The sequence below is a fragment of the Callithrix jacchus genome, chromosome 16, assembly GCF_049354715.1.
Source record: "Callithrix jacchus isolate 240 chromosome 16, calJac240_pri, whole genome shotgun sequence".
NCBI classification, from domain to species: domain Eukaryota; kingdom Metazoa; phylum Chordata; class Mammalia; order Primates; family Cebidae; genus Callithrix; species Callithrix jacchus.
In genome coordinates this window covers 76,010,111-76,030,531 of record NC_133517.1, presented here as the reverse complement: position 1 = coordinate 76,030,531, position 20,421 = coordinate 76,010,111, and the positions used below count along the sequence as shown (strand labels likewise).

The window sequence follows — 20,421 nt, the reverse complement described above, 5'->3', positions numbered from 1 at the left end:
ACAGACTTTGGAGAGGTCATCATCTACTTGAATAGTCTGTAAAATTGGGAGCATGTGTGCATTTTCCTGGGGAAACAGCTGAAGGTTTTCGTAGTCCTCAAAAACATAGCTTAGAAAAGGTTAAGAACTCTTGCTTAGGTAGAGTTAAGCACTAGTTTGACACCTAGTTCAAAGTCCTCAAATTTTATATGTTGAGTTACCTCTTCACCCCACATCTAATAAGTTGCTTAGATTGTGTGCCATAGAAGTACTTGCCAATTGAGAAATATTAGTGGGATGGCAAAGAATATCAACCACTCAAAACAAAGGCTTGTATACCACTGTCTGTTCATGTTTAATGTCTATGACTTTTCAAATTTTTTGACATGTAGGAAAACCTCCAGGATACAAAGAAAAGTAGAGTAGGAATCAGCAGTTTTCACTACAGAATCCTCTCCCTTTTCTAAGTGTCCACCAAAGCAGAGGTTTATGAACCCCTGGGAAAAGGAAGAAAGCTATTGCCAGAGTATACCTTGTTCTCTCAGCCTATCAGAATGTCAAGGGCCTGTGACTCCATTAGACAAACAGAACTGCAATGGTGTCATTGAGATAATATGGCTTCAAATATTGCTTTCTAAGTGGCCCTAGCCTTGCTTTTTGTAGTATATAGTCTTCTACATGCACCAAGGACAGAGAAGTTGTTCTTTTCAACACATAATCTTGACTTAGATGATCATCCAGGTCAGTTACAATTAAGGAACAGATGCTGTACATATACCTAATTTAAGATATATCAAAATACTGGGGACGCACCACAGTTGGTCCTTCAGGCCCACTTTACTAACAGACTTTGATTCAGCAAACCATTTACTTTGCTAGTCTTTTATCTTTTATAAAGCATCTTGTGTCTTTTTTGTTTTATTGTTTTTTTTTTTTGTAACAGGGTCTCACTCTGTTGCCCAGGTTGGAGTACAGTGGCACAATCAGAGCTCACTGCAGCCTTGACCTCCGAGGTTCAAGCAATTCCCTCCACCTGGGCCTCCCACAGTGTTGGCATTACAGGCATGAGCCACTGCACCCAGCCCCTTGTGTCTTTATGTACCATTTTTTTCCTACTATAAATGCTCTCCTGGGCCTATCTCTGTTACCACACAATTGACCTCAAAGTTTATCTATACCTCCTAGGTGGGAGTTCTCTCATAGAGAAAAAAACAGGACTGGTTAGAAGATTAATTACTTCTAACATTATTTTTTCAGTAACCATTTCTGCCCTTGAGATAAAATCTTACACGAAGGCCCAATAAAAAGAGTTAAATAAATTTTTTAAAGCAGCTTTGTTTTAAGGATACAGTGGCTTCCAAGTGGGTAAGAATGGCGAGCTTAAATTAGGGTTCTGGAGGACCTAGTTAGAAAAGAAAGCATTAGCAGAAATGTTACATGTGTAAATTATTTTAAAGTACGTCAGCAGATCTTATGTGGAAGAACATGCATAGTATTTAGTTTAGCCTATAACTCAATGATTCTAGTATTTAATGAAGAATGCACAATCCAGAGATTGTCTATGAATGTGCTCCTCAAGACCCAGAACTGAATCCTGGCCCTCAGGAAGCCCGTCCTCCAAAAGTGGCTACTTCAACTGCTTTCCTTGTATCTGGGTCAATAACTACTCCTTCACTAATTAACAGACTGGGTGTTGGAAATGGGACATTTATTGGTAAAAAACTGTGGATTGTTGCCCAGAATGATAAATGTCAAAACAATAGGTCCTCTTTAGGGAAATAAAAAATATTCAATCTATGTGTACTGGCTAGCCTATTTAGAAGATACTTCCCATATATGCATGAACAATAGAAATGGAGGGAGGGTTTGTGACCTACACCCTTGGAAAAGATGTCCTAATCTAAATCCGCAAAGATTCCCGTGTTCAGCCTTGGATTCTGGAGGATTCCGGTTGTCTGATTCAGCTGTCACAGTGACAGAGTCCTGCCTCTGGAATGTTGTTATGTCTGCTTCTAGAATATTGCTGTCTGCTTTAAGGGAACTTTCCTTGCAATTTGCAATCATAGTGCCTAAAAGGACAGTGAGCTGAGATTTCCCTTAGACAACAGAATAGGTTATATGAGTAGTTTTTGTTCTTGTTTTGTAAGGATTGTTTTGTATGTGAGGCAGAATTTAGACTGAGACCCTGTTTCTTCATAACTGGAGTAAGGTTATAGGTGGAGTAGCTAGCTCTGACTCACCTCATATTCATAGTTAGTCACTAGCAGAGACCGACGCATCATAATCAAGTTGGCTAAAGTTCATCTTCTAAACTTCTTTGATTCAAAGAATAAGAGCACAGAAGCACAGTATTTATAAACTACAAAATGATATTATTTGACTTTGATCCCAGTTTGATCATTCATGCCTGCCATTATCCTGCAATAATTGTTTTGATGGCAAGAGTACTTCCAGCATCACCTGATAGTTACTTTAAAGCATTTACTAGACATTAGAAAAAAGTACGTGATCTTCCTTCATAAATCTAATATTTATTGATGAGATAAGATATTTATGCCAAAAAAGTGCTTACAAAATGTAAGGAGGTATATAGTGAATGAAAAAAATAGTAAATACAGTAATGATTCAAAGAGAGAGATGAATCTGTGACTATTTGACCAAGGAAGCTATAAATATTGAAGCAGGTTTGTCACATACTTGGGATTTAGACAGGACTTAATAGAGATAAGAAATCACTTTTAACCAGCCTTTGGTGACAAAGATGGGTTAGGTTGAGCTTATGAAGTGCCCTGAGATGCCAGCTAAAGAGTTCAGATTCTAGAGTATTTTTTGGTTTCAAGAAATGTGCCTTGTTTTGGGTGGGATGCAACTTAAACTTTTTGAAATGGTAGCAACCCAGTCTCAGTAAAATGTTACTGGGGGGATATTACACTTGTAATAAGTCTAGTCAACAGAAGGAAAATGAGCCTTCACACTCTAAGAGGTGGCAGGAAGTTAGTCCCCTCCTCCTATTTAGATATCTACTAGGAAATAACTTTTGGTCATTTTCCCAGAACAAAGTACAGGCTGTGATTTTTAAGTTAACCTGACCAGTGTTTTCCCAAGATAGGAAATTAGCACTGAAGTTAATGAAAGGTCAGAGGTTAGAACTGTAAAGCATCTTCCCCTGAAAGACACTAAAATTTCAAATGTTTGTGAAGCTTGCCTATTTTCTCCTCCCTGTAACTCATCTCCTTCTTCCACCTCTCCCTAACCTTTGTTTTCCTATCTCATTAATCTTTTATGAGCCTGTCTTAAATAGATGGAGCAAGGATGGAGCAAGGTTGTAAATTCCCCTACACTGCAATCAAATATATAAAGGAAATGTGGGTTTAAATTTTCTGCATGACTAGTCTGATCTCCAAGAGTCTGAATTCTGTTGAGTAGATGACTTGGACATATCAACTTATTCCAGGTAGATGTATTCCAGCCAGGTATTCTCAGTCTGAATAGTGCAAAAATAAACTATTTATCTACTAAGATGATTCAAGTAATATACAATATGTTAGTGTTCTTCCTCTCTTTCTCTCCCTGAAGTCAATTGTGATTATAAGAGGATGAAAATTTAAATAGCATCACAGCAAATAACATGATTGTGTTAGTTGAAACCTTTGGAAAGTAGATGCTGAACCAGAGTGGGAGTTCAAGGGATTTATTGCAAGGCAAAGCCACTGAAAATGAAAAGGTGAAAGAAGCAGAATTGGAAATGTGACTCCTTGAAAAGAAAGATGGAAGGAAGCAGACCTGGGCAGAAAGACAAAGGCTCTGCCCATTCAACAGCAAGTTCTCGAGAAAAAAATGATTTTTAGAGGGATCCCACATTTGGCAGAAATAACCAGTCAGTCATTGCAAGGAGCTACCCAGGAAGAGTGTTCTCTTGTTTCAAAAAGGTGATACATAATTCATTATGCAGGCTGTCTGCTCACTGCACTTTTTACAATGGAATGAAGAGTTCTCTTTTATTTGATGATTTAATAAGCATGTTTTATTTTAGTTTGGTTCATTTTTTAAATTGACAAATGAAAAAATGTATATATTTGTGACATACAACTTGATGTTTTGATACATGTCTATCATGTAGAATGATTAACTAGCATATTCATCTTTTCACATACTTATTGTTAGTTATAAAAACATTTGAAATCTACTGTTAACAATTTTCAAGTATATTATGCATTATAATTAATTATAGTCACTGTGCTGTACAATATACCTCCAGAACTTATTTCTTCTGTATAACTGAAATTTTCTACCCTTTAACCAACATCTCCCCATTCCCTTCCCTCTCCCAAAGCTCCTGGAAACCACCATTCTATTTTCTATTTTGGTGAACTCAACATTTTTGGATACATGTAAGATAGATGATATTGTATTTGTCTTTTTGTTTCTGGTGTATTTCACTTAACATAATGTCCTTCACGTTCATCTATGTTAACACAAATAACAGAATTGTCTTCTTTTATGGGTCAGAATAGTATTTTATTGTGAATATATACCATGTTTTCTTTATACATTCATGGAGACAGGTTGATTCCATATTTTAGCTATTATGACTAATGCTACAGTGAATATGGAGTGCGTAGGGGCAGATGCCCATTCCACATACTGATTTCATTTCCTTTGGAAATATACTCAGTAGTGAGTGGGATTGTTAGATCATATGGAAATTTTATTTAAAAATTTTTAAGGAATCTCCATGCTATTTCAAAATGGAGAGTTCTTTCTTGAAGGTTGGTCGCTATCATAGCTGCTTTGGACTCCTGGGTTTTTATTGTTCTCTGCCTCGGTTGTTTTTCCTTTAATGTGACACTGCTGAGGAGCAACTGGTAGCATTCTTAGGAAATCTACTCCTCTCTCTTAATGAGGCTGGCATAATTTGGGATCTTTTCTCCTTTGTCTTGGTCAGGACTCATTGATCTTTTCCAGATATTTGGCCCTACCTTGGCTTTCAGTATGCTGTGACATTTTCTAGTGAGATCCCTAGAGAGATCTCAACTAACCTTTACATACCTTCAAGGGAACCCCATGGAAAGCCATGAATTGATTATACATGGAATGTATTATTATGCCAAGAAAAACAGTTGAAAAATAAACTATCTAAGGTGACTCAGATAATATACAATATGTTAGAGTTATTTTTTGTACTCTTTTTTTAATGCTAGCCCATTCCAAATGCTATATGAGATGTATTTATACCAAAAAAACAAAAAACGAAAAAAACAAAAAACAGGACTAGTGGCTTCCAGCTTTGCCTGAAGCAGTTTTCAACTCTGCAGCTGTCTCCATCTGTCTCCAGCTTTGTAGTGGTTTCCATCTCTGACTCCAGCAGTTGTCAGTTCAGACTAACTCCAGAAGTTTCCAGCTCTTATCAGCTGAGTTCTTTCCAGCTACAGCCAGGAAAAAAGCACTAAGTAGGGGAGAGAGGATCCAAGATGGCCAAATAGGAACAGCTCTGGATTGCAGTTCCCAGTGAAAACTCAGAGGGTGAGTGATCACTACATTTCCAAATGAAGTTTTACTGCCCACAAACTAGGAGATTCCTGGGCAGAAAATTGTCACAAGTCTCCAGTGCAGCTGTTTCAGCCAGCACAGTGGGTCTCTGCACAAAAAGTCACACAAATCCTGGTGCCATTTCAACTGGTGACTGGAACACCTGAGAGACAGTTGCCCATTCAACTGAAAAAAAAAAGGGCTGAAACAGGGAGCCAGGTATCTGGCTTGTCTGGTCCCACCCCAACAAAGACCAGTAATCTAAAATGCTCTGGATTGAGAGTCTCACAGCAAGCACAGCTGGACCTGGGATGGTCCAGCTCTGTGAGGGGAGAAAGGCGTCCACCATTACCGAGGCAATTCACCACTACCGAGGCAGACTGCCATTACCAAGGCAGTTCTAACTATACCCCTATAAACAAAACTCCAAGGAAGTTCACACAGCAACTGGGAAGAGCCCATGGCAGCTCAGCAAGCAAGGGAACAAGGCTAAATGGAGAATGAGTCTGATGAATTGACAGAAACAGGCTTCATAAGGTGGATAATAACAAACTTCTCTGAGCTGAAAGATCATGTGCTAACCCAATGCAAAGAAACTAAGAACCTTGAAAAAAGATTTGACAAAATGCTAATGAAAGTAAACAGCTTAGAGAGGGATATAAATGAATTGATGGAGCTGAAAAACACAAGAGAACTTCGCAAAGCATACGCAAGTTTCTATGGCCTAATCAACCAAGCAGAAGAAAGGATATCAGAGACTGAAGATCAACTCAATGAAATAAAACAAGCAGGCAAGATTAGAGAAAAAAGAGCAAAAAGAAATGAACAAAGCCTCCAAGAAATAGGGGATTATGTGAAAAGACCTAATCTGCATTTAATAGATATACCTGAATGTGACCAAGAGAATGAATCCAAGCTGGAAAACACTCTTCAGGGTATTATCCAGCAGAACTTCCCAAACCTAGCAAGGCAGGCCAACATTCAAGTCCAGGAAATACAGAGAACACCACAAAGATATTTTTTAAGAAGAGCAACCCCAATACATAATCGCCAGATTCACTAGGGTTGAAATGAAGGAACAAATGCTAAGGGAAGTCAGAGAGAAAGATCAGGTTACCCACAAATGGAAGCCCATCAGACTCACAGCAGATCTCTCAGCAGAAACCCTACAAGACAGAAGAGAGTGGGGTTTAGCATCCTTAAAGAAAAGAACTCTCAACCTAGAATTTCATATCCAGCCAAACTAAGCTTCACCAGCAAAGCCTTTATGAACAAGCAATTGCTCAGAGATTTCATCACCACCAGTCCTGCTTTACAAGAGCTCCTGAAAGAAGCACTAAACATAGAAAGGAACAACCAGTACCAGCCACTCCAAAAATGTACCAAATGGTAAAAGCATTGACACAATGCAGAAACTGGGTCAACTAATGGGCAAAACAACAAAATGCCAGGATCAAATTCAAACATAACAATATTAACCTTAAATGTAAACAGACTAAATGCCCCAATCAAAAGACACAGACTGGCAAATTGGATAAAAAGTCAAGACCCATTGGTGTGCTGTATCCAGGAAACCCATCTCACATGCAAGGATACACATAGGCTCAAAATAAAGGGATGGAGGAAGATCTACCAAGCAATTGGAGAGCAAATAAAAGCAGGAGTTGCAATCCTAGTCTCTGATAAAATAGACTTTAAACCAACAAAGATCAAAAGAGACAAAGAAGGGTATTACATAATGGTAAAAGGATCATTGCAACAAGAAGAGTTAATGATCCTAAATATATACAGGCCCAATATAGGAGCACCCAGATACATAAAGCAAGTTCTTAATGAACTACAAAGAGATTTAGACTCACACAATAATAGTGGGAGACTTTAACACTCCACTGTCAGTATTAGAAAGATCAATGGGACAGAAAATTAACAAGGATATTCAGGACTTGAACTCAGATCTAGACCAAGCAAACCTAATAGACATTTACAGAACTTTCCACCCTAGATCCACAGAATATACATTCTTCTCAGCAATACATCACACCTACTCTAAAATTGACCACATAATTGGAAGTAAATCTCTCCTCAGCAAATGCAAAAAAACAGAAATCATAACAAATAGTCTCTCAGACCACAGTGCAATCAAATTAAAACTCAGAATTTAGAAACTAACTCAGAACCACACAACTTCATGGAAACTGATCAACTGGGTATCACATGTTGACTGGATAAGCAATTAAATGAAGGCAGAAATAAAGGTGTTCTTTGAAACCAATGATAACGAAGACACAATGCACCAGAATCTCTGGGACACATTTAAAGTAGTGTCTAGAGGAAAATTTATAGCAATAAATGCCCACATGAGAAGCAAGGAAAGATCTAAAATCTACACTCTATTGTCAAAATCAAAAGAGCTGGAAGAGCAAGATTTTAAAAAAAGACTCAAAAACTAGCGGAAGACAAGAAATAACAAAGATCATAGCAGAACAGAAAGAGATAGAACACAAAAAAACCCTTAAAGAAATCAACAAATCCAGGAGCTGGTTTTTTGAAAAGATCAACAAAACAGACAGACCACTAGCCAGATTAATAAAAATGAAAAGAGAGAAGAATCAAATAGATGCAATAAAAAACAATAAAGGGGATATCATCACAGATTCCACAGAAATACAAACCACCATCAGAGATTACTACAAATGACTCTATGCACATAAATCAGTAAACCTGGAAGAAACTGATAAATTCCTGGACCTAAACCAGGAAGAAGTCAAAACCCTGAATAGGCCAATAACAAGGGCTGAAGTTGAGGTAACAATTAATAGCCTACCAGCCAACAAAAACCAAGGTCCAGATGGGTTCACAGCTGAATTCTACCAGACATACAAAAAGAAGCTGGTACCACTCCTTCTGAAACTATTCCAAACATTCCAAAAAGAAGGAATCCTCTCCACGTCATTTTATGAGACCAACACCATCCTGATATCAAAACCCGGCAGAAACGCAACAAGAAAAAGAAACTTCAGGCCAATATCCATGATGAATATAGACGCAAAAATCTTCAATAAAATACTGGCAAAATGATTGCAAGAGCACATCAAAAAGCTTATCCATCATGATCAAGTAGGCTTCATCCCGGGGCTGCAAGGCTGGTTCAACATATGCAACTCTATAAACATAATTCACCACATAAACAGAACCAAAGACAAAAAACACATGATTATCTCAATAGATGCATAGAAGGCCTTTGACAAAATTCAACAGTACTTTATGCTAAAAACTATCAATAAACTAGGTGTTGATGGAACATATCTCAAAATAATAAAAGTTATTTACAACAATCCCACAGCCAATATCATAATGAATGGGCAAAAACTGGGAGCATTCCCTTTGAAATCTAGCACTAGACAAGGATGCCCTCTCTTACCACTCCTATTTGATATAGTATTGGAAGTTCTAGCCAGAGCAATCAGGCAAGAAAAAGATATAAAGACTTCAATTTGGAAAGGAGGAAGTCAAATTGTCTCTATTTGCAGATGACATGATTGTATATTTAGGAGACCCTACCATCTCAGCCCCCAAACATCTTAGCCCCAAATCTCCTGAAACTGATAAGCAACTTCAACAAAGTCTCAGGATATAAAATCAATGTGCAAAAATCACAAGCATTCCTATACTCCAAAAACAGACTTAAAGAAAGCCAAATCAAGAACGAACTGCCATTCACAATTGCTACAAACAGAATAAAATACCTAGGAATACAACTAACAAGGAACGTAAAGGACCTCTTCAAGGAAAACTACAAACCACTGTTCAACAAAATAAGAGAGGACACAAACAGATGGAGAAACATTCTATGCTCATGGTTAGGAAGAATCAATATCGTGAAAATGGCCATACTGCCCATAGTAATTTACAGATTCAATGCTATTCCCATCAAGCTACCAATGACCTTCTTCACAGAACTGGAAAAAACACCTTAAACTTCATATGGAACCAAAAGAGAGCCCGCATATCCAAGTCAATTCTAAGAAAAAAGAACAAAGAGGGAGGCATCACGCTACCTGACTTCAAACTATACTGCAAGGCTACAGTAATCAAAACACCATGATACTGGTACCAAAATAGAGATATACACCAATGGAGCAGAATGGAGGTCTCGGAGGCAATGCCACACATCTACAACCATCTGATCTTTGGCAAACCTGACAAACACAAGCAATCGGGAAAGGAATCCCTGTTTAATAAATGGTGTTGGGAAAAATGGCTAGCCATGTGCAGAAAGCAGAAACTGGACCCCTACCTGACACCTGATACTAAAATTAACTCCAGATAGATTAAAGACTTAAACATAAGATCTAACACCATAAAAACCTTAGAAGAAAACCTAGGCAAAATCATTCAGGACATAGGCATAGGCAAGGACTTCATGACTAAAACACCAAAAGCATTGGCAACAAAAGCCAAAATAGACAAATTGGACCTAATTAAACTCCAGAGATTCTGCACAGCAAAACAATCATTAGAGTGAACTGGCAACCAAAATAATAGGAAAAAAATTTTGCAATCTACCCATCTAACAAAGGTCTTAAATCATCTTATATCCAGAATCTACAAAGAACTAAAACAGATTTACAAGAAAAAAACAAACAAGCCCATTCAAAAGTTGGTGAAGGATATGAACAGATATTTTACAAAAGAAGACATACATGAGGCCAACAAACAGATGAAAAAATGCTCATTATCACTGGTCATTAGAGTAATGCAAATCAAAACTACATTGAGATACCATCTCATGCCAGTTAGAATGGCAATCATTAAAAAATCTGGAGACAACAGATGCTGGAGAGGATGTGGAGAAATAGGAACATTTTTACACTGTTGGTGGGAGTGTAAATTAGTTCAACCATTGTGGAAGACAGTGTGGCAATTCCTCAAGGACCTAGAAATAGAAATTTCATTTGACACAGCAATCCCATTACTGAGTATATATCCAAAAGACTATAAATAATTCTACTATAAGGGCACATGCACACGTATGTTCATTACAGCACTGTTTACAATAGCAAAGACATGGAACCAACCCAAATGCCCATCAGTGATAGACCAGACAGGAAAACTGTGGCACATAAACACCATGGAGTACTATGCAGCCATAAAAAACAATGAGTTCATGTCTTTTGTAGGGACATGGATGAACCTGGAAACCATCATTCTCATCAAACTGGCACAAGAACAGAAACTCAAACACCACATGTTCTCACTTACAGCCGGGTGTTGAACAATGAGAACACATGGACACAGAGAGGGGAGCATCACACACTGAGTTCTGTGAAGGGAGGCTGGGTGGGGACAGTGGGGGGTAGGGAGTAGGTGAGGGTAACATAGGGAGAAATGCCAGATATAAGTGATGGGGATGGAGGCAGCAAACCACATTGCCATGTATGTACCTATGCAACAATCCTGCATGTGTTTTACCAGCACCCCAGAACCTAAACTGCAAAAAAAGTATATATATTTAAAAAACAAACAAACAAACAAATCAAAAAAGGCTCTGTGATTGATCTAAAACTTAAATCTAACTGGTGCTCTATGTTTTCATTTGCTAAGTCTGGCAACCCTAGAAAATAGTTCTGTATCTTTCATTAATCACAGTGAATCACCCTACTTGGTGCAACTACTTCCAGATTGCTGAAAGGTTAGCTTACCAGAGATTGCCTTTCAACATCCAAAAAGAAGGACAGCAAAGCTCTTTTGCCTTTTGGATGACCACTAACTTTTCTAGCCTATTTTTTCCTCTCTCATGAGGGAGCCTGGGAAAAACTTCTAATCACCTTTCTCCTTTTGTTTTCTCTCCCTTCTCTTCACAACAATTTATTGGGATCACAAAGGGTAGGCTTTGGGCCCTCTATTTTCTGTATGTCATAATCAATTTCTTCTTACCTGGCACTGTAATCTAGTAAATGAGCCTGCCTTTTCATCACATTCAAAATAAAGTAGAAGAAATGTTAGAAAATCTTTTCTTCCTCAACAAAATTCAGACATCATTACTTTTGTCATGCTAATGAGATCAAGAACATCAGGTTTCATGCATTAATTCATCCATTTAATAAGTTTTAGGTACATACCATGTGCTGGACACTCTTCTACTTGGTAAGAAAGAACAGTGAACATAGAAACCTGGTCACCCCTCTAGTGTAGCTTTGAATCTAGAGAATTTAAGACTCAAAGCAGATGAACACTTGTTCTAGGCAGTCCTGGCCCTCCATTTTCCTAAAGTAATTACCCTTATGGTTCTACTTTGGTAGTAAAAGATTAGGTAAAAATATTAACAGCAGGGGGAAGAGGGGGGATAAAAAACAGGGATTTGGTAGTTGGGAAAAAAATCTGAATATTTTAGAGATATAACCTCTCTTTATGGGTGCTATCATGGTCTTTAGTATAGTTGGCAAGCCCAAAGCATAGTTAAAAAGGAGAGTTATTTGTGTAAATAAATAAATAAGAACAAAAAGGAATTGAGAAAAATCAGAGAAAACAGAGGATCTGTAATCCTTGGTGGAAATAAATGTTCAATCATTTCATTAGGTGTAACTTAATGTCACCAGAACCATAAATTACCTAGTGGAAATTTTAGTGTTTTGTACTTAGTTTAATTCAATTACCTACTGAGTTATGCAGTGATTGTTGATCACTGACTGTGCGCTAAGGAGAATGAAAAGCTCTGATGACATAATTATGTATGAAACATGCCCTCTCTGCCATAAAAGAGTTGAAGACGTGAAAAGAAGACCTATAAAAATTGCTAAAATAATAAGGAATACAATGGACGTATGAAACAAGGTTTCTTTTTAGTTCTTGGATGTGCTTACAGAATTAGAGCTGTCTTCACAGAAGTCATAATGCTTATTCCCACATGTAGAAGGGTACAACTTTTCTAGCTGACGAGCGTAGGAATGAAAGGAATTGTGAACATAAAAATTAGAATTTTCCAAGGTCTAAGGAACCTGTAAGTAGTTCTGTATAATTACAAGGGAGTTACGTGTGAAGGTTTTATGTCAGAAAAAAAAGAGAGGCCACATTAAAAGTTCAACATTTTCCCTAAAAGTAATGGGTAGCTAAAATGTAATTCTGAGCAGGGAAGTAATATAAATACATATTTTTGCAGGAACACTCAAAGTACTCACCTTAATAGTTCTCAAACTGTAGTCTGCATCTGAACCAACAGGAGGGCTTACTCCCAGGATTTCTGACTTGGTATGTCTGGATGAGACCTGAGAAAATTATTCATAACAAGTTTTCGGGTGATGCTGATGTTGTTTGTCTCAGGACTATACCTTGAGAACTCCTGGAACAGAAGATAGAATGGAAGCAGGTAGGACCCAACCAGTGGCTATAACTCAAAGTCATCCCTTTTTGATAGAAAAGTTTTGCTTAATCTTCTCAATAACCTTTAAAAGTTAGTCTTTGCCATTGGCAAAAGTTCTTTACATTATTATTGCCCCTTTTAAAAGAAATACATCATCTACATTTTTTTTTTGGACGGAGTCTTGCTCTGTCACCCAGACTGGAGTGCAATGGCATAATCTTGGCTCACTGTAACCTCTGCCTCACAGGTTCAAGCAATTCTCCTTGCCTCAGCCTCCCAAGTAGCTGGGATTACAGGTGCTCATCATCATGCCCAGCTAATTTTTGTATTTTTAGTAGAGATGGGGTTTCTCCGTGTTGGCCAGGCTGGTCTTGAACTCCTGACCCCAGGTGATCTGCCCACCTTGGCCTCCCAAAGTGCGGGGATTACAGGCATGAGCCACTGAGCCTGGCCCATCATCTACATTTTTAAAGGCTAGGAAAAAGGAGATTTTTTTCAAAAAACAAAACATATAAACGTGTGTGTGTGTGTGTATTCAATTTGTTTTTTTCTTTTTCTTTTTTACTATTAGAAGTGAGCACCACATGGGTGAAAGTAAGGACCAGAGTTAAAAATGTGATGTTTCCTACACGGCCTATGTATTCCCCTACATGCTTCAATACACCTTTTAGCTTTCTGGAGGATTAACTGTGCTTACACTATGAAGTCATAGAATGATGTCATCCTAAGCCCACCCCCCTCACCTCAAAACACATACAAAAACCCAGTGTGCACGTGATTCCTCTGCTCTCATCTGTTGGGGTAACCCAGAGAAGCCTTTGTTTTTCTGAGTGGGTGGGCTCCTTGGAGGTCATTAAACCTTAATGACCTTTGCTTCCACAGAAGAGTATACTCTGCTGGGCTGTCAGACCAGGACACTGACTCTCTTCCTTCCCATCTGCAAGGACAGTCCTGGTTCCGTGAGCCTGGAGTTCATAGCTGCTCCCTATATAACTTGAAAGGGAAAGAATGACAAAAACCACTTGTACCAGATACAGTTCTGTCCTGACAGTCTGGCTTATGGAGTCTGATTTCGCACACAAACGCTTAAAGGACTTTCAATTTCCCTGTTCAGAGCTTACATGTGAACCACATTCAGTGTCAGATAATGGCATGCATATTAACATAACTTTGCCAGTGAGAAACTCGTTAAAAACTATAAAGCAAAAGTAAATTATCTAATGCAGCTGTGATATGGTAGAAAGAGTATTGGAATTGCAGTTTTAAAAAGCTGGTTGTGAGTCCTCAATCTGCCCAATAATTTAGTTGAGAGAATTTGGGCAGGTGATTGAGCCACTTCATTTTCCTCCTAGGTTCGAAGGGCACAGTAATACCTGCAACACAGTGCACATCCAGTGAGAGAACACAAGTGAATGTATATGGTGTAATATACAATATGTAATGTATCCTATATTATGTGCTACATATTACACATTATAGAAATATTACATCATCCATCCTTCATTCTCAAACTCACTATGACCACCTAATCCTAGCCACTATTTCCTCTCTTATGTTAGAAGGCATAGTGATAGTTACATCATATTAGAGACTCCGAGAGAGACTACATGTAAAATCACTTTATAAACTATAAAATAAGGCATATATCATGAGTATTAGTACTTTAATATATTAAAACATAATATGAATAATATGTGTTCTGTTATATAGTAGATACAATATATTATGTGCCATATATTATACATTAAAACCTATAATATATTATTATTTATTATATTTTATTAATGTTTTATCTATGCCCTTTTATATATGAGGACATATTATATATGTGTTGTTACATATTATTGTTGTTATTTGATATTATTATAGCTATATTTTTCAGGCAATCGAACCATGAGATGAGGCTAAATGATTTTTTCTTTTTTTGAGACGGAGTTTCGCTCTCGTTACCCAGGCTGGAGTGCAATGGCGCGATCTTGGCTCACCGCAACCTCCGCCTCCTGGGTTCAGGCAATTCTCCTGCCTCAGCCTCCCAAGTAGCTAGGATTACAGGCACGCGCCACCATGCCAAGCTAATTTTTTGTAATTTTAGTAGAGACAGGGTTTCACCATGTTGACCAGGATGGTCTCAATCTCTTGACCTTGTGATTCACCCGCCTCGGCCTCCCAAAGTGGAGGCTAAATGATTTTAAAGTGGCTTTTACTTTTTAAAATAATAACTGTTGTTGAGAAAAAAACTTAGACAGTGAACATAATCAAATGCTTTTTTTTTTTTTTTTTGAGATGGAGTCTCACTCTGTTGCCCAGGCTGGAGTACAGTGGCATGATCTCAGCTCACTGCAACCTCCACCTCCCAGGTTCAAGTGATTCTCCTGTCTCTGCCTCCCGAGCAGCTGGGATTACAGGTGCACACCACCATATCCAGCTAATTTTTGTATTTTTTAAGTAGAGATGGGGTTTCACCATATGGGCCAGGCTGGTCTTGAACTCCTGACCTTGCGATCCACCTGCCTCGGCCTCCCAAAGCACTGGGATTAAGGGCATGAGCCACTGCGCCCAGACTTCAAATATTTTCAAAAGCTGTGTGAACATAGTAATTTTACTGAATGTACCAGAGTCCGAAGAGCAGAGAGATTTGCACAATCATTTTGTTGGATCTTATAAAAACTGTTCAAAAAGTAATATTCTAAAAACACTGTGCTTCAGTCTACAAATTGGGTTCAGTGTACACTGCTTGGGTGATGTTTGCATCAAAACCTACAGATCACCACTAAAGAACTTATTCATGTAACCAAATGCCACCTGTTCCCCAAAAATCTATGGAAATAAATTTTTTTTTTTAAAAAAAAGAACATGTTTTCAAAGAATATGTAAGATAACAGTAAAATGCCAATCATAAATAAATAAATAAATAAAAGCAGCACTGGGCTTCTATAATTCCTATCATTTACAAAGTCATGAAGATTAAAATGAATTTGTTCTAAACGTTTTTATTCATATGGTCTGGCTCCAAACTTACCTAGAGTGGACTTTGAGATTAATTATCCCCTTAGAGTTTACTTATCCTCATTCATGTGTGATGTGCACTATCATTTATAACTTGATGTTTGATGAGTTAACATTCCAACCGTCTGTGTTTTCTCTCCACCATTAAGGTACACAGTCAACAGGTGGTAGCAGGGGCCTACAAATCTTTTGTAAGGGAAACTCTCCATGCATTTTCCGGTATTATTACAAAAGCAAGAACATCATTATTTAAACAGCTAAAATAGAAATTATTAAACTGTAAAACTAAACCTATAAATTTCTGCCATGTATCTATTTACAAGATCTAGAAACATCAGGCATTATCTTTGACATTTTCCTCCACTGCAGGTCATAGAGAATTTAATGCTGAAACCGTCAGCAGTTGGTTTTTCTCTCTAGGTGTTTACATAGTCCACCCTCTTTTTTCAGTCTCCACTGTGGCCACCAAATCTGGCTACTGTGTCCTCTGTCTGGTCTGCAGCAGTCATCTACTGAATGTTTTCCTATCATTCCCTCTGTTCTTCTCAGTGCCGTTACCTTTTTACCCCAGAAATATGCCCTTTGAAGGCTTGTCTCTGTTCTTGGAGCAAAACCCCAAACCTTTAACTCAGTCTACAAGCCTTTCAATGGTCTCCCATGCCTACCTGGGAGTGTCACCTGCAACTGGCCCATCCTCATTCTTTATTCCTGCAATCCTTATTTTCTCCAAAATTTTCTCCAAAAATTTTCTTCTGTAGGCCAAAGCTCCTCCACCTCTGCCATCTGCTCTTTGTACATGTTTCTTTCTCTGCCTGTAGGATCTGCTACCTCAACTCCTTTTTATCTGACTGTTATCTAATTAGCCTTCACATTTCCTCTCATGCGTCACTTCCATAGGATACTGTCCCTAAATTCCCGAGACAATTAAACGTCCCTTGTTAATGAACTCACATAACCAACTTCATCACCCTCATCACCCCTGGATTTCATCTAATTAATTATAGACTAACAAACTATTCCTACTCAATGTGTATCTCCAACACAAAACAAAGCACCTGATTGGAACCATCTTGGGCAAGTCAGGATGAGCTGGCGACCCTAGTGTGTGCTCAAAAATGTGTTTTTAAAAATGAAGTTTAAGGAGCAGAGTTCTTTTGCTGAAGCTGCCGCTTTTGTTAGCAATCCTTAATTATCGAGGTCCTAAACTTATCTCTTTTTTTCTTCAAATTTAACAAATGAAATAGCTTATTTCTACAGTAATTTCTTTTGGGTAACTTTTATAAATTTTTACAGAATTCTCAGATGGGTTTCAGTTTACCAGCTGGTAGAATTTATTAGGAAGTAATTTTGAATAAAACCTAGTACTGCCACGAAGAAAAAAGTTCATGTTTTACTTCTACCCCTCACTGTATGACCTTAAAGAGACTCAGTGTATTGTCGCATCCATAGACCTAATAATTCTGAATTTAAAGGATTGTAATAGCAATCAGATTCAACCACGCATATAAAATACCTAAAATAGCATTTGTGTTATAGTAGACGTTGAATGCATTTATGATTCCCTCTTTAATCAAGAAGTTTCCTGACTAGAAAAGTGAAAACACTGCTTCCTTTCACTTTGTACATTTATGAGAGCCATAGGTTCACTTACATAGAGCACAGTATTTCTCTTTATTGTCCGCTATCAACTCGAAACCCTTGTGATTTGGAAAGGAGTCTTTATATATCGCTGCCCAGGGAACGTTTTAAATGAATTTTTTTGTTGTTTTCTTCAAAGACATATGTAAAGTGCTTTGGTGCTTTTAGGTAATTTTATTAGTAGATGTTCAATTTTCATTAAGACATGATACACACGATGGGGCAGAGGCCGCATGCCAGCTGCAGAGAGAGCAAGCCCTTCCCTGTTTCAGGTGACAGCTCGTGCTTTTATTTCCAGGAGACTTCAAGGGGAAGTTCTGTGGCAGTATTTATTTGGTTTATGGTAACCTCTCAGATGTATTGCATCTGCTCTGCAGTAAAGGATGTGGGCTCCCTTCTGGTGACTCACTGCCTGATTCAGACAACAGGCATGTTTGTATTCCTCGGCTTTGATCTTTTCTGCCTGGTATCTCAATGAAGCCTTTCTTGTGGCTTCAAAGCTAAATGGCTTGTTTGGTTTCCAGTTACTAAACAGCTCTGCTCCTGTCACTACTGGGATTCCCCTATCCTTGATTCTGTTCTAACACCTTCAGTAGAAGAGCTGTAGGGATCCAAGACAAAGTGGAACTAACATGTAGAAGTCTAATACGGTGTGCAACAGAGGGCACTAGTGCTTCCTGGCGTGGTGCACGCCAAGAGTCAAGTTAACCCTATGGTGAGACCTTGGGATTGAGGTTAGAGGGTCAATAGAAAGAGAGAAAATGATAGGAAAAAATGATATTCTTAAAAGAATGTCTAGTACTCTGATTAAGGATATGGATGCTGGATTCAAACAGCCTGGGCTGTGAACAATTCATTATTAGCTGTTGCCAAGCCTAAGATTTCTTGTCTATAAATGAAGGGTGATGATAGCACTTACTTACCTTATTGCGAGTGTTAAATGAGAAAATAGAAATAAAATGCTTAGTACAACATTGCACACATACCATGACTCAGTGAATATTACCTTTTGGTTATTAGTAGTAGTGACGTGTATTTTTATCAATACTTAATGTGCAAAAGAAATGGTCTCTCTCATTCTCTGTCTAGGGAAATGGAATTGATTCATAAAAATAAAATTCAAATGTCTATTGCTGTGAATATTCTCCAATAGCTTTGTCCTCATTTATAGCAGGTACTCAAGCTACACAAATGAAAACATAGAGTACTTTAAAAAATTATTTAGTGTCTTTTCATTCTTCCTAAATCTCATTATTTATTAATCTACAATTTGATTACAGGACAAATTGTAGTCTGAATTAGTTATTTGGTTAGCTGGCTAGTACATGAGACTGTGAGCTCCTTGAGGTCAGGGCTCCGGGACCCAATACACTGTATCTCAGCTCCTGCTACAGACACTTGACCATAAAGAACAGTATAGTACAGTGACTAAGTGCTCGTGGCCACCACTTTACAGCTATGCTTTGAGCTGCTGCAGGCTGCAAAAGATTTCTTTCCCTCAGTTTCCTCACCTAAGAAATAGGGATAATTAAACTTGATGCTTGTCAGCTGTATGAATAAAGAAAGCTAACGTGTAAAGTACCTGAGATGTATCAATTGCTCAGTTAACTGTTGTCAATATTACAATAATATAGACAAATGGCTTGAGCCCTAGGATTCTGGTAACTGCCATGTCCTTTGATCACTACTTTGGGTTCCGGTTCTATTCTACTTTCCTATTTTGTACTATATTTAATCTACCAATTTCATTAGGCTCTATAGAGGGAGACAGTGCAATAACTTCTGAATGAATAAGTAGCTAAACAAAGAAGATGTAGGGATTTTTGGGTGTGTGTGTGTGTGTGCGTGCACGTGTGTATAAAACAATAATATATCCATGACATCTGAATGCCAGTAGGTTCCTTACTACATTTTGCTTAGCTTATATGACAAATAGGACTTCTCAGAAAGTTTTATTGACTAGTTTTACAGTTCTGTAAAATTCCTCTGTTACAATTCCAGTGCTTTTGAAACCTCCCTCCTCCCATATCCTCTTTTCTGAACTCTACTTCTGCAAATACCTGGTGCTATTTCAGAACTTATTTAGTACTTAAAGCAGAGAAACAAATAGAATATGTTCTAATCTTATCCCTTCTGTTTTATTTCTCCCAACGAATTGGCCCTATAAGGATTTCCCTTTAAAAAGTGACAGGGGTAGTTTTTCCTAGTCCTATAGCTGTTTTATAATTTCATCTTATTAATATCTCACTAATAATATATATTATGAGATCAGATTTATAGAGATCATGAATTATCCCTAACTCCTTCTTTAATACAACCGAGTGACCTATTCTCTTTTTTTCTTTTGCTGCAGAGCCTCTCTCAAGAAAGACTGAGTGACCTGTTCTTATCATCAAATATGGATTCTTTGTATTGGCTTTTTTAAAATATAGAGATTTATTTATTTATTTACTCATATTGGCCTTTTAAGTATGAATTTTATTGTGTGTTTTGCTGCATGATGAGCAGCCCTCCTAAGTTAGCTGAATAAAAAGTCCAATTAAATGCCCTGAAACAAAAGATTCAAATCTTACTGTTTTTCAAAATAATATTTCCTAGTTATACCCCATGGAAGAAATAATCACTAAAGATTATTTTTAATGTACTTTTAAACTCTCTTTTTTAATTTCAATAGATTTAGGGGTTCAACATATAAAGATTCAAATAAGGCAAAATCCTATGATGTGTTTGCATGTATACAATTTCTTAATTAAATGAAGAAATTTGACAAATGAGAAGGTATTAGGAATAAACTAATATTAGATAACATTAGGTGATAGAAAGACATTAGAAGGGTATTAGAAAAAGAAAATAACTTTCCATTTTCTCTTTAGGGCAAAATACTAGCTCAGGTCTTTCATATTTTCTTA

At 37.6% G+C, this 20,421-nt stretch overlaps 1 long non-coding RNA gene across 1 annotated transcript in view; it reads left to right on the top strand.

Annotated features, from left to right (window-relative positions):
• The window catches only part of LOC118148539 (uncharacterized), a 78,615-nt gene extending 58,401 nt beyond the window's left edge, over positions 1–20,214 (top strand). The window contains exon 3 of the long non-coding RNA XR_004735370.3: positions 19,866–20,214. This is a non-coding gene — a long non-coding RNA (uncharacterized LOC118148539). The remainder of the gene's footprint in view (positions 1–19,865) is intronic.
• The last annotated feature ends 207 nt before the right edge of the window (positions 20,215–20,421 follow it).